The sequence below is a fragment of the Clarias gariepinus genome, chromosome 23 (genome assembly GCF_024256425.1).
Source record: "Clarias gariepinus isolate MV-2021 ecotype Netherlands chromosome 23, CGAR_prim_01v2, whole genome shotgun sequence".
Taxonomy (NCBI): Eukaryota; Metazoa; Chordata; class Actinopteri; order Siluriformes; family Clariidae; genus Clarias; species Clarias gariepinus.
Genome location: NC_071122.1, coordinates 4,900,120 through 4,915,543, shown reverse-complemented (window position 1 = coordinate 4,915,543; position 15,424 = coordinate 4,900,120). Strand labels below are relative to the sequence as shown.

At 33.5% G+C, this 15,424-nt stretch overlaps 1 protein-coding gene across 1 annotated transcript in view; it reads right to left on the bottom strand.

The window, feature by feature from the left end:
• The window catches only part of odad1 (outer dynein arm docking complex subunit 1), a 74,328-nt gene that overhangs the window by 11,630 nt on the left and 47,274 nt on the right, over positions 1-15,424 (bottom strand). The gene's annotated exons all lie outside the window — the stretch shown is intronic.

The following is a 15,424-nucleotide window of genomic DNA, read 5'->3' as shown; positions in this document are numbered from 1 at the left end:
CTAGGTTTCTAGCCGTATGTAACAAACTAGCTGTACTAACAGGAACACTAGTGAACATAATTAATATTTAAAGCTATTTAGAAATCTTAGCAGTCTTTTTCCTTTTAGTTTTTTTAATTCATTAAATATGTGTATTGAATAAATTTTTAGCCTACACAGATTACATAAATATTTGAGATAATAAAAGAAATATATAAATCTGCATTTGTGTATCATGCTATGAAGTGGGATTTTATTTCTATACAGAATAATGTTTGAGTATTAAACAGATAAATTCAAAGGTTTCTTATTACTAACTAAGGCAAAATGTTGTGAAACGTGCTTTTTATGGGAAGTAATGGATAGAAAACCATTCATAAACAATTTAAAAAAAGTTTTAAGTCTTGCATTTTAATAAATTAGATTTTTGTGTTTACCTAAGAAAACAAAAAATCTATTACCACAAGTTTTCTTGGTTATTCTGTCCATAAAATTACAATATTTTTCAGTAAAGACCCATATGGTAATATGCTTAAACACACATTTTAACCTCAAGAGGTTGTGATTTATTTCCTGCATACCAGGACCGACCACGAAGCTGTTTATCTGACATTCAGGTGGCGTCATTTATCACAGAATCCACAGCCCACTGCTTTTGGCATTGCTATATAAAGGCACATTTAGTTGACCGTATCTCAGCTTGAGGGGTATCAGAAAGGGAACAATTTTCAAGGACTCTGAAGAGGACAGGCAGGTAAAGCGAAACCTCTCGATCTCCTAAATTGATCAGTTGCAGGAGGCAGCGCAGCAGAGCGTAGCAGACGAAGGCCACTCAGCTGAAATAGCGTCCTCATTAGAGAAGTGGTCAAGGCTAGAGACTGTTCTTTTTCACCTTGATTAACCAGTAATGACAGCAGAACTAAACAAGACAGATGGAAGGGAAGAAATAACCTGAAGAGCATCGGCAAAAAGATCAAATGGTGCAGGAACACAGACAGCTTCTCAAAAACACATCCGCACTGAAGGCTTAGTCTAGTCAATAAGCAAGGAAGGAAATAAACAAATCCGGTTGCCATGGACCATTAATTTATGACTGTTATCTCTCATCACAGAGACTCTGATTAAAGGAATGTTTACATCTGCCTTTGAAGCTTTATTAGTAACTAAGTTCTATAGGACCATAATGGCTTGTACTGTTTGGAGGAGACGACTGAGTTACAAAGAGTCAGATTTTCAGTCAAAAAACAGAAAAAAGTGAGGGTTTTTTTTTTCTTTTCAAATTTTATATGGGTTTCAAAGTCAGAAATATAATAGTTGATTTAGGCACACCTCCAAATATCTTCTAAAATCTTAATTATAGTGGCATTCAACTTATATTACCTGTTAACCAGATAAGCACTCTAAGTATGAACATTTTTACTTCTCTTACAGTTTAAGCTTTAAACTGTTCTGTTTTGATGCCAAAGGATCATTAAACTAAATAAAGCAAAAATGTCTACATGCAGGCCTATTCGACTTCTGTTGTTAGAACACTCGCTATTATGTTTTGCAGACAATTTTATATAATATGATTATATTATATAAAAGTTATTCAATGGTAAATTTTAAATATACTTAATAATAAAGTTATTTCTAGACATTGTTACTCACTTTACATATTGTGTCTTTAGAAGGAAGCAAAATTATCCGCCAGAAATGCAAAAATCGATTAACAAAAATGTTCCTATATAGACTTCATAAATGTAGATTTATTATGTAATAACGGTATAAGTGAATAAATACATTTTAAAAGATTCAATCTTAAAGATTCTTTGACTTTCATACATAAAGATAAAAATAGATTGTTGGGCTGGATGTCAGAAAAATGTACAGATGAGTGACAAATAAAAGACAAAACCAACATGAACTTTAAAACAACTTCAAAGACGTGTCTGGAGCTGTGCAAAAGGATGAACTAACCGAAGTGACAAGTCACTTATGTTTTCTGTACTTGCGGATGTGTAGAAACAAGACTATCTAGTTATGTACAAATTAAATAATTCACTAATCAGTGTGAAAACTCTTTGCCGGTTACTTTATGTTTTGATTGCCACTGTTGCTAAAATACAGTAGGCCTACTGTTCAGAAGTCTTGAGCCCGTCTCATTTCTTCATCTTAAATTAAAGTAAATAATGTAGATGTAGTTAACAACCTTAGCAGCAACCTCTTTTACCCTCTTATCTGTTCCATCCACTCATCATTCAGCATCACCAGTATACTATTCACGGGCCTGATCATATGTCATCATCTGTACCTGTTACACAATGGTTCATGCCTTATGTCAGATGTTTTTTTTATGCTTAAATAATTCATAGATCACAGTATTTCTTATGGACTAATGTGAACTAATAATGAGAGCCAAAAAAGTCCTTCAGGAAGCCTGGAGAACTATACCTCAATGTCAACAATATAGAAGAAATTGTGTGCAGCTCTTTGGAAGCAAAATATGAAGAAATGTGGGCGGGGCAAGGCTTTTGCACAGTTCTTTATGTGTCAAGCCAGTACATAAAACGTAAACAGTCAGCTTTTGGTTTATCACTTGCTAATGTGAAAGGCATCATTACCAGATTTCACAGATGTTTAACGACACAGCATAGAATGTACAAAAAAATTTTCATTGATCCCCTGGATCATTTAATTGTGGGCGGAGTCATCCGGAAAGAGACCATACCCGTCATGATAAAAAATTATTAATTGTAGAATAAACATGATTATTTTTGCAGCATTGGTTTACAGTAAAGCTACAGAAAAAAAGGAATCATTTCTGTCAGTGTTTTTTTTTTCTTTAATTTATTACGCATTTGTATTTGCACTTATGTATTATAAATAGTTCTAACTTATTTCAGGGAAACAAATGGTATTTTAAAAAGAGTGTATGTTACAACCTTAAATGTTTTTTCATTCAGTCAATTTTAGCCTTTTAGGCAGAATTTATCCCTCACCCGTGCATCAACATCCATAAAAATACACACATGCAAAGAGAAAATGGTGCATTTAAGGAAGACTTACGTATACAAAATTGTAAAGAAACATTCTGTGCCAAGAACTGTTTTAAGAAGCATTTTAAACGCCACGGCTTTGTAAAGCAAGTTTTAAAAAAATCTTTGTGAACCTTTAAGAACTACATATGTTCTATAGTATGCTACTTCTAATATAAATTATTATGATTAAAGAAATGTCTTGAATGCTTTTGCCAAGTGTGTACTGATAAATGATTTTTTGTGTATTTTCAGCATCTTGCGCATTATTTTACAACTTCTTGTTAACAAGCTAAACAATAAACTAACCTGTGCATGTTGAATCATATCGCATGTTAATCCATGCGCACCTCCTTAAGTGCATTAAAAGTTATTTTGAAATACAGAATCATTTAAAACACCTGGTTCAACTAACGCAGTGCATTCACGGGTCACTTGATCGTCACTAATTTCAGATGCTGCTATGTGAATACTTTTGTACATTTTCCTTCTGCTGTGAAAAAAAAAAGAAATATTTCACTGTGCAGATTTTAATGTAATCACTAAAGTAATTCCAAAAGGTGTGTTAATGAAGTTAAACCTGAATGTGTCATTATAATATTCTGCTATTATGACCTTTAATTAAAAAAGAATTTAAAAAATAAGCAGAAAAAATATTGTTATATATTGGTATTGCATTATTGATATTTTAGGATAAAGATGTGTATATGCCTAAATAAATATTTAACGTTTAAGATCTCATTTGGTTTGTGTGTTTCATCTAAAAACACTGTTTTACACCCTTAAAAACTATTGATATTTAGTTGAAAATTATAATAAATCAAGTGTATATTAATTTAATTTAATTTAATTAATTTGTTATGAAATACAATGTGAATAGGTTTGTAACGCAATTTGTAACACAATGTGAATCAATAATAAACATAATTACAAAATAAAAATCAAATGGACTGAAAATTAATTTTAATGCTATTATGATATACAATTATAATACTTTTTTCTTATACAATAACCAGATATTTAGTCACCCAGCACCAACAAGTGTTCTGGCGTCATATTTAACACAAATAAAATGTAAAACAGCTGTCTTGTAAGAAACAATTTAATATAATTTAATTGCAGATACTGTGCAAAAATGCTTATATATTTATTCAACGTTACTTTATACTAGTGCTGCCCAATTAATTGCACAAAATTCAAGTTCGCAATAGGGACCTGTGCAATTATTATGTCACCAAAGTCTGCTATTTATTACAGGTAATAAACACACAGTCAGGAATGTATGTAGAATTTGTCAATAATTTAAGTTTTTATATATATATATATATATATATATATATATATATATATATATATATATATATATATATAGTTTTGAGTATTGGCAAACTATTTTTTTGTTGTATTTAAGTGTTAAAATTTCAGTGGACCTGGGGTACTTTATCTTTCAACCCATTTTTATTTGATTTAGGTTTAATACATATATTTTTGAACATTTACCGTTTCACATTTTACATACATTTTTTTCTGTAGAAGGTTTATATTAGTTTTCTTTATAGTTTCTTTTTTGTAACACATGTTCAGACATACATGACCAGTCAAAAGTTTGGACACATCTTCCAATTCCATGGTCTTTTCTGAGTTTTATTTCTTTTTAAACTGTAAAACAATGCTGAAGGTGTCCAAAATATGCAATACGTATTTGAACAGTTGATTTTGAGATGTGCCTGCTGTGTAAAGCCTTAATATTGGCTCTAATCCGAGGTGCTGTTAACTGATGATTTCTGAGGCTGGTAACTCTAAATGAACTCTAAATAAACTCTAACAGCTGACTGGTCAGCTACTGAATTACCTAACACTTTGTGTAATTTTCTAGTTTTGGAAAAAAAAATCAAGTTTTGTTCTAGAATGTGAAAAAGAAAACACTAATTAGAATATAAAAACATTGCATTAGAAGGTGTGTCCAATCGTGTGATTGGTACTCTAGACCGTTTGTGCCCTTTGTTTAAAAAAAAATATATTAATAAACAATTTAACTTCTGTATTGTTAATAAAATTGTACAATGTCGATATTAACATGAATTTATTCAACTTGATAAGGTTGGCGATTATTTGGAGGTAAACACAGGAAATGAAGAAGAAGAAGAAGAAGAAAAAGAAACTGGTGTTGAAGCTTTGGTATCAGAGAGCAGCAACTCTTGATCTAGTACAAACGTCATTGTTGCAATAAAAAAACAAGAATGATGAAAACTGAGAAATAAGAAATCCTTAAAGATAATTAAACTCATTCCTCTAAGATCTACAGAAATGTAATGTAAAATGTGAAATTAACACAAAATTCTCCACCTTCCAGCATTTTTTTTCAGAGACTTTGTAAATTAAAGATGCTGTTATTATCATCACGCTGCTGAGAGAGGTGGTGAGCAGTCCCAAGTCAAGCCTGCTGATTTATCATTACTTCTGTTCATCAGTGTCTCTAGGAGAAACATTTTCTAAGAAGTTCTTTTATGAGTAAATCAGGCCAAAGTCCCATCCTGTTATTCACAGGCTGCTTAAACAGCGACCGCTCCGGCATTACAAGTGTTTATGTATACACATTGTGAACAAAGCGACAAAAATAGTACAGATGTACGCTCTGATAGTAACAGACCTGCCACAAGACTGCAGTGATAAATGTGTGCTGTAATGTGATCATAACACTTCCAGCTCGTCTAGACTGCGTCTGCTGGGGTGTTTCCTTCCTGCAGGACAGTGTGGAAAAATGTTCTGACTTCAGAGACACAGCTGATGATCGGGTTTACGATAAAGCACGGTCTGAGTGATGGAGTGTTTACACAAAATGGTTTGTGTGTTGGTCGGTTGACATGGTTCAGAGACTCAAACACAAACTCACACACACTCGCGGCTTTGTGAATGATTCCACGAATTCAGTGTTTTTTGTGTCGCACATATCACATTTCCATGGGTACGAATAATGTAGAGCTTACAGATATTTCATTATTAACACTTCCTTTTTTTTTTAGATCAACAGTACTGGAAACCTTTTCAGGCTGTTGCAAATTGGCCTTCTTCTCGAGAATATAAACACTTAATATTAACAGCAATAAAAGGGGACTGGGGAAATGACTAAGTGGATTTTAAACAGTTTTGCAATCTTGCATCTGAACTGCAAATGTTCATAGACATTTTTAGTTTTGTATATATTTTTTGGGTTGGATTAAGGACTTAATTTATTACATTTTTGATTTTTACTATATAATGTTTGTAGTGTAAGTGATACTTATGTAAAAGCTGAAGGTTTAGATTTTTTTTCAAGTGCTTCTGTAAAAAAAAACAAGAAAAGAATATACATTGGAACCTCGGATTGCGAGCACAATTCATTCCAGAAGCATGATCGTATATCAAAACACTCATAAATTAAAGCGAATTTCCCCATAAAACTACTGTGCGGAACGACTTTCACACACATACACACACACTAACGGAAACACTAAAGGAAACCCTGCCTAATCAGGAAAATTAAAGAAAAACATCTCTGACACTCGAGTGCGCGCACACATTAATGGACTCACTGCTGTAAAGTAAAAATTAAAAGTAAAAAACAGTGATATAGTAAACACCTGCACACGGATGTTGATTATACCAGTGAGAGGCTCGCACTATGACCGAGCAGGGGAGACGATTATCCACAATTCCACAGCGCAAGAGAAAGAAAAACCATTGGCTCAGTTGTGATCATGTTAAACTCAGCATCAATACAAGAAGTGCATGCATGCTACATGATACTCGTAAACCAAGACTTCGTTTTTCCAGTCAAAATGTATTACATTTTTTTTGCTTGTCTTGGGGAACACTTGCAAACTGGGTTACTCGCAATGTGAGGTTCCACTGTACAATACCACACAGTGTATGTGTGTGCCTGGATGTGTTTCCCAGCTAATACCCAAACCCCAGCCACTGGATGCTGGTCCCAAGCATGGAGAAAATAGGAGGGTTGAGTAAAGAAAGGTATCCGGCATAAAACCTGTGTCTAGATGTGTACCGATTGGACAGCCCACTGTGGGGACCTCTTGATAGGACCAGCCGAAAAACAAACAAACAACAACATTAGGTTGAGACATTTTTACACATGGATTGGCCACCACAGAGTCCAGACCTTAACCCCATTGAGGACTTTACACAGCAGTCCAACTCTCCCATCATCAATACAAGATCTTTGGAAGAAATGAATGTGACTGAAATGAATTTTGTGACATTGTGTAAGCTTATCAAAATGATGCCATGGCCGTAATCAAAGCAAAAGGCAGCTTTATGTCAATCCATAAATCAAAATCAGAATCAAGTTTATTCATCAACTATGTTGAGACACACAAGGAATTTGGTTCCTGCTGTTTGTAGTTCTCAGAGTACTGACTTACATGAAACAATTTTTTTTTTTTTATATTGTGCACAATAATTACACAACATTAAGCTTGTGATTAAATCTGATTAATTTTGGTGGGAGGATCATGAGTATGTGCAGTAGACCAGTAGACAGTGTACATAAGGGAATTGTAGGGCAAGTAGCCCTCTGTGCATCATATGTACTATACTAGGTATAGTGCAAAAAAAGTAGTATAGTAGTAGTGATGTAATGTGCATGTAGGGAGTAAATAACAATTATTTACACAAATAGCACAATTAGAATTAGATGTACTTTTGATCTGTTAAACATTTTCCTCCTTTTTTGTACTGAATCAGGTATTGAAAAAATGGCCTAGGTACATTGGAATATAACTAGAAATGAAAAGCTGGGATTTTAATGGGTTAGCCCTTAAAGCTCAGAGAATTTTAGCCCTTATTTGTTTAGCTGTTTATTATTTTTTGGTGCAAATAACAATTATTTATGCAAATAACACAATTATAATTAGATGTACTTTTTATCTGTTTTACCTTCTTTTTTGTACTCACTTATCATCTATAGCCTACATTATACTGTATTCAGGGTTGCAGGAGTCCCAGGGAATGAGGTGGGGTACACCCTGAACAGGGTGCCAATCCATCACAGGGCACACACACTACGGGCAATTTGGGAACGTCAATTAACCTAACCTACATGTCTTTGAAATGTGGGAGGAAACCCACCAAGAACAGGGAGAACATGCAAACTCCATGCACACAGAGACAGGAATCAAACCCGGATCTTGGAGGATCTTCAAGGCGACAGTGCTAACCACTACACCACTGTGCCGCCCTCCTTTTTTGTACTGAATCAGGTATTGAAAACATGGCCTAGGTAAATTGGAATAAATATCAAAACACTTAGAGAATTGTAATCTAAATTGCAGTAGAGAGTGACTTATTCTTCTTTTCTGCAAAGAATAGGTAATATGATGAACCAATTTTTTTTTTTATTTTAACCAACTACCCCAACAGACTGAGCAAAAAAAAAAAAAAAAAAATCACATTTTAATGGGTCACAAAGAAATAACACAAATACACACGATCACATGTTTTTATCGTATTGTTGTTTGTAATTGTTTCTATGACTTATATTTTGGTTGTGGTAAAATTCATCCTTTATGAAAGTAATGAGAAAATTATTGTTCTGCCTGACATATCTAAAAATCCAATTGCAGTTTAAAGTCTGAATCTACCCTATTAACACACACAGGCAAGGCTTTCACACACACACACACACACACACACACACACACAAATATATATATATATATATATATATATATATATATATATATATATATATATATATATATATATATATATACACACACACATTTCTTCTGATTTAAAGTCATGTCACATAAGTAATAATGTCTCTAAGGAAAGGCTAAATCATCATTCAGAAAAAGCATATTCATGCAAATATCTTTTTTTTTTAAACTGAAGGTAAAGGATCAACACATACATTTTATTATTATTAATATTATAAATTGAAGAACTGTACACATCATAGGCAGTATAAAGTGATTAACAACACTTACACGACAAAAGCCTTGGCATGACTGGACGCACACAGACAGAAATAACAGGAATTAAGGTGGAGTTTTAGGAACACTAGAGTCAAAAGGTGCTCTGACGGAAAAAAAAAACAGTGAAATGATAACTTTACACAAGGTGACTGTTTGACTGTTTTTACATGATAGCAAGAATGAGCCCAAGAGTTACTGTCATAACCACAGATTATTTGCCAATAACAGCACGTTCCAAAGAGTTTCATATTTATATTACACTCTTTCTTGGTTTTAATAAGAAAAAAAAAACCATAAAGTGTCATGTTAGTAAGAAAAAGGTCATGTACCTAAAACTTTATCCAACAATGGAGACGCCTTCCAAACATTACTAAACCAAAAATTCACCATAGAAATAATAAAAATAAAAAAAAATCATAGAAAGTATATATTACATGCTGTTTAATTCCAGTGCACTGCTGCCCCCTACAGAGTGGAAAAGTGAGTGAAAAAAATGAACATCCTGTCTCAGCTTTAAAAAAAGCTGTTTTTCTTCAGAAGATTTCTGAGAGTGAACAGACGCATTTCACACTGAGCCCAAATCATATGTCCATCTGAGCATCAAATGGTTCTTACCAGTTGAGTGAGTGAGAGAGAAAGTCATTCGGAATCAGGCAATTCATCAAGTTGAGATGAAGATTGTTTGTTTTTTTTACATTAAGAAACAGTGTCTAGCCATGGCTTTATGGGAATATGTCCTTTTGTCAAGACATTATTTCCAATGTCTTTAAAAACTTCTATATAAGTAAAAGAAAGGTTTAACATTAGTCAGAGCTTGCTCTTTTAATTATATCTTTATGTTTCATACATTAGAGGACCCAAAACCAGTAATTTTGTTTTTCTGTCTGTCTAGCGTTTAATTTTTTTCTAAATTTAGTGCTTTTCCCTCTTTAAGATAACAAACAGAATGGCTTACTTCAACTAAGAAAAGAACATCATGAAAAACTGAACCTACAAAGATGAATGGACAAACCAATGTATTCTTTCTGTGGAAAGTTCAAACCAAGTTCGCCTCAAAAAAGACATGTTCCAAAACCGTTGTGCTAATAACAAGCAGTAATGTGTCAAGTCAATGTGTCAAAAGTCATGTCAAGTCAAGTAGGCTTTATTGTTACTTCAGTCATATACAGTTAGTACACAGTCAAACTAAACAAGGTTTCTCCAGGACGCGCAACATGCAAGATAAATTGACAACATAAATTATTATCACTATCTAAGTTTTTTTATACAGAAGAGACAACAGAGTCAACATAAAGTGCACGTGCAAATGTGCAAACAAGCGCGAAACAGTGACAGTGCGACAAACATGACTATACTCTGTGGTGTTGAGGTGATGAGTTGAGGTAGTGAGAGGAGAAACAGTAAACGTTTCATAAGTAGCAGCAAGAATTAAAGTAGTTAGTGCGAAAATAATCAATCAATGAATATTGTGCAAAAGAGCAGTTACAGGTTGGCGTGTACAATAGTTTGTGTAAATTAAAGAGCCATTATGAGAGAAACCACAGGTCCTTAGAGCAAACATATCTGCAGCAGTCCAAAGTGAGTGCACATTGTTATGTCCTAAAATGATCCCCCCTCCTGGCATGGAATGCACCCCCTACACAATCTTTAAAAAATACATATATTACAACATAATTTTTTCACGTAAAACAGGCTGGTCAAAATTTAATAAATATTTTGTGATACTTGGATATCTGCCTAAAGTGAATTTCACTGATGACGAAAGCAATACATAGATAGATAGTCAACCTGAAAAAATATATATTTCTTTGAAATAATAAGATAGGCAGAGAGTTCTAATGTATAGAAAGACAGGAAGACATCCATGGGGTTTCACCCTGAAATAATAATATTACTGATTACTTTTAACCTTTATGAAAGTTATCTATTCGTACCTATCCATTATACAAACTCTTTTTCTGTCAATGACGGGTACTTTAGCTAGTCTATCTATAAAATAAAATAGAAACATATATATGAGATTACATGTTTGATAGTAAACAGTAGCTATGATCTGTTAAAGTGTGAAAATGTATGTGTGTGCTTTCTAGTTGCTTTTTTTGCCACAGATTAAGCCATGTTAAATGTGTTTATTAAATAATTATCATAACTATTGTACCATGCTTTGATCATAGCCGTGGCATCGTTTTGATAAGCTTACACAATGTCACAAGATTTACTGATTAAGAAAATAATGGCTCATGCTCCCTGAACCACTCTCACAATTTGGGCCAGATCCTGGAAGTTTTAACTTGGAATATGCCCGTGCCATCAGGAAAGGAAAAAAATCCATTGATGGAAAAACCTGGTTATTCACTACATTAAGATCATCAGCTGACTTTTTTTTGGGCACATGACCTTGCTGAACATAGACCTGACCAACTGAAGCAATCCCAGATCATAACATTGCCCCCTACAGGCAATATGTAAGAGCCAGGCCATCTCTATACTCACCCTGATGCACCCATCAATATGAAACAGGAAAATTTGAACTCATCAGACCACATGACCTTCCCCAAATGCTTCACTGTCAATTCTTTATGCTCTCTAGCAAACTGAAGTCTTTTTTTCTGATTAGCCTATAAATGGTTTTTGTTAAGGCTACACAGCTGTTTAGTCCTAGTCCTATAGTTCTCCGCGCATTGTGCATGTGAAAATCTTACCTTCACAATTAAACATAGCCATGAGTTCTCCTGTGGTTCTTTCAACTATTTGATTTCACTAAGTGCTTAAATGATCATGCTCATTAGGGATGAATAGATGGAAAGGTCCCTACATCACATTTAATTAGAAAGTAAATCACTTTATGGATGTGATCTGTGTATGTAACATTACTAATGGCATGTGTCTCACCTGACGTCTCACACCAGCCTGCATGCTGGCACTGATGCCCAGGTCTTTGGTGATGTCTTCAAGTTACGGGACCTTCTCCCCACCTTCACACATTAAGACCAATATCTTTGTCTGGTATCTATATTCCTTAAACTGACCAAAGCAACCATGAACAAAGAGACACTGCCCTCTAGTGACTGCTTGAGTAAAAACCTAGAACTTGAACTTAAGATTCAAGATTCAAAGAACTTTATTAATCCCAGAGGGAATTTTTTTTGTCTTGGTTACGGTTGTTTTCGAGAAAAAATGGGGAAAAGAATAGACAAGGGGAGAAAAAGATAAATCTTAAAAAACATGAACTTTCTGATATTGCACTTGGAACGTAACACTTCACAGCTAACAAGGAGGGTTTAAAAATTGAGCTTTTCAAAATGGTCCAGGTTAGAACCATTGCTGAAAGGTAAGGGCCAGGTGTAGCTCAGTGGTCTTAGGTTCAAATCCCACAATCACCAAGTTGCCATTGTTGGGCCCTTGAGCAAGGCCTTTAACCTCAACTGCTCATATGCATAATGAGAAAAAAATGTAAGTTGCTCTGGATAAGAACATCTACCAAATGCTTTAAATGTGAGGCTGCTGTCTTCGTGAGTTCTATAAATTCCCTGCCATTGTTATGCAGATGACACCCAACTGTTCTTGGTTTAAGTAGGTCTTTATTTCCGTTGTAATTAATTGCGCAAAAGGTGTGCAAAGCGATTCACGCAGGAAAGATAATTTTCACATTCGAAGTCCTACTCTCACATTTAAAACATTCAAAAACTTTGTACACAGTTGTACATCTGTTTATTGTGTCTTGCATATGCGTGTGAAAAGTATATTAAGAATATATATATATATATATATATATATATATATATATATATATATATATATAATTTTTTTTTGTAAATACATATATTTTTTCGAGCACGTAAATTGGGTTTCACACATGTGAATTGGGGTATGCATGTGTGCATAGTGTCTTTTGTGTAAATTATTAATAATACTGATTTGCTTTCATAAGTGAGGAGGTGTGGTTGACTCTGTTGCTAGGGATGACAATTTAAGGAGTGTAATTGGTTGATAAAAAATTTGTCAAGATCTTAAAAAGCACTCTTTGTAAAAATAGAATATATACAGTATTAATAGAATAGACAGTGAAATCATAGTTTGTATATAAAGAAATTGTATTAATACCGGCTACTTTATGCAAAGTTTCTGTTATAGGCTAAATATCTTAAAGTTAATTAAAACAGCCAAATGTTGAAAATGTGTCTAATTTTGAAGCAACAAATTTCCACAAAGCAGTACTTACTATATTTAAGTTCTTCCATTAATTTACCATATTGATTTTATTGCTAGTTTTTATTACTAGTTTCAGATTGATGGGAGTAAAATGGCTCAGCTTTTACCAATTTACATGATTGCAGGACAGTCTGTTTAAGTAGCACTTTTGGATGGTATAGAGTCAACAATCCAAGAGTGATGTAAGGAAGTAAAAGATCAAGAAAACCCAATTGGACGAAAGAGCAGTGTTTAATTTTAGCTTTAGTGTTTGGAGAATATTTCTTCTTTTCGCCATTTTGTCCTCTGCTATAGAAACTCTTAAGCCTCTTGAAAGTCCTCCTCTATACTCTTAACAATTTTTACCTTAGATGCTGTTTTAGGGCTAAGATTTTTCGTGAATAATTTTTATATTTACTAAAATTTAGTCCTAAATTTAAGGGGCAATTCTAAGAAAATCTCATAATTCTAATTATAGAATTTCATTACTAGGAGCAACATGGAGGCTTAAGGAGCTTTGTGAATACGGGCCCCTGGTCTCCACTTTACCAGAAAAGGGAATAAAAATTGATGTTATGGCGTTTCACTGGAGCATGAAAATAATGGATCTCGATAAAGGATTTATATATTTATTTTTATTATCGAGAACATCATATTAATAGGACATAATAATTTACAGAAATCCGTAGCATTATATAGGTTTATGATCTGTAAAAAATAAATAAATTTTCGTATATCTTTAATAAATCTTATTATTATTAATCAATAATTTATTTACAAGTTATATACACATTCAATAGATTTAAATGGATATCAGTTTTTGTTTCAATAACTATTCAGTATTTAATTTAGCATGTAAGAAGTGACGTCTGCACTGATGACTTTACAGGGTGTTCCGAATGGTGGAGTTTTGTCAAGGGAAGTTCCCTCCACTGAAATTCATTGCAAACAGAGCAGGAAGTGGGAAGCATACTGTGAAGAACACTTCGGAATGGAACACAGCTCTGGTCTTCTTTTGTTATTCATAATAATAATAATAATAATAATAATAATAATAATAATAATAATAGCAGTTTTTACAACACACTACTTTGTGTCGAGTAGTGTTGATGTCACTGGACTCACTGAACAGCTTAATAACATTAATCTGATCAGTGGACACTTAATGAGGAATTTTTAAAGGAATCTTTGTTTTAATAACAATAATGATTTTACTATTATTCATAATTTATTTTAATTATTATTATAATTTATTATAATTATTATTGTTGGTTTAAATAACTGTGACTGGTATAAATGATTACTGGTATAAATGGTATTAATTATTATATTGTTATAAACATATAATACAAATATCGACAATATTTCATTTGACATGCTGACTGAATCTACAAGGAGTAATGCTAATAAAAGAAGCATATTTATATGCAACTTTTCTCATCTAGCATCCTATATGTCTGAAACACAAATGTCTTTCATCAGTGTGCAGCAAAGTCTCAAGAATAAGGTGTGGTGTTCCAGTATTTTTGTAAGTGACAGTTTCTGTATGTATGTGTGTATAAACGTATACGATATATAAGACACATCAGTCTGTGTATATGTATTTGTGTGTGTAAGTTAGACATAAATGTGTTTAGATAGATAGATAGATAGATAGATAGATAGATAGATAGATAGATAGATAGATAGATAGAATGGACATACATATACAGTACATATATAGAGCTATACAGATATATGTATATATATGTACAGTATATACACAGTGAGGTCAATAAGTATTTGATCACACTGTGATTTTGCCTGTTCTCTTACATAGAAATCATGGAAGGGTCTACAATTTTCAGCATACTGTAGGTGCATTTCCACTTGATCACTTGCTTAACAGCCAAATTCCTGACTCTCAAAGGCCTGTTATTTTGCTTTTAAATAGTCCAGCAACACTATGCTCATGATTCCAAATTAGTAGCACCTGTTTCAGGCTGTCATAAAGATACCTGTGCACCCCTCAATCAGCCAAAGTCTAAGTAGCAACATGGGCAAAACCAAAGAGCTGTAAACAGACACAAGAGACAAAATTGTAGATCTTCACAAAGCTGGAAAGGGCTACGGGGCAACTGCCAAGCAGCCTGGTGAAAAACGAACAACTGTTGGAGCAAATGGAAGAGGCTAATGATGACTGTCAATGTCCCTCGGACTGGGGCCCCACGGAAGATCTCTCCTCGTGGGGTATCAATGATGCTAAGAATGGTGAAGAATCAACAC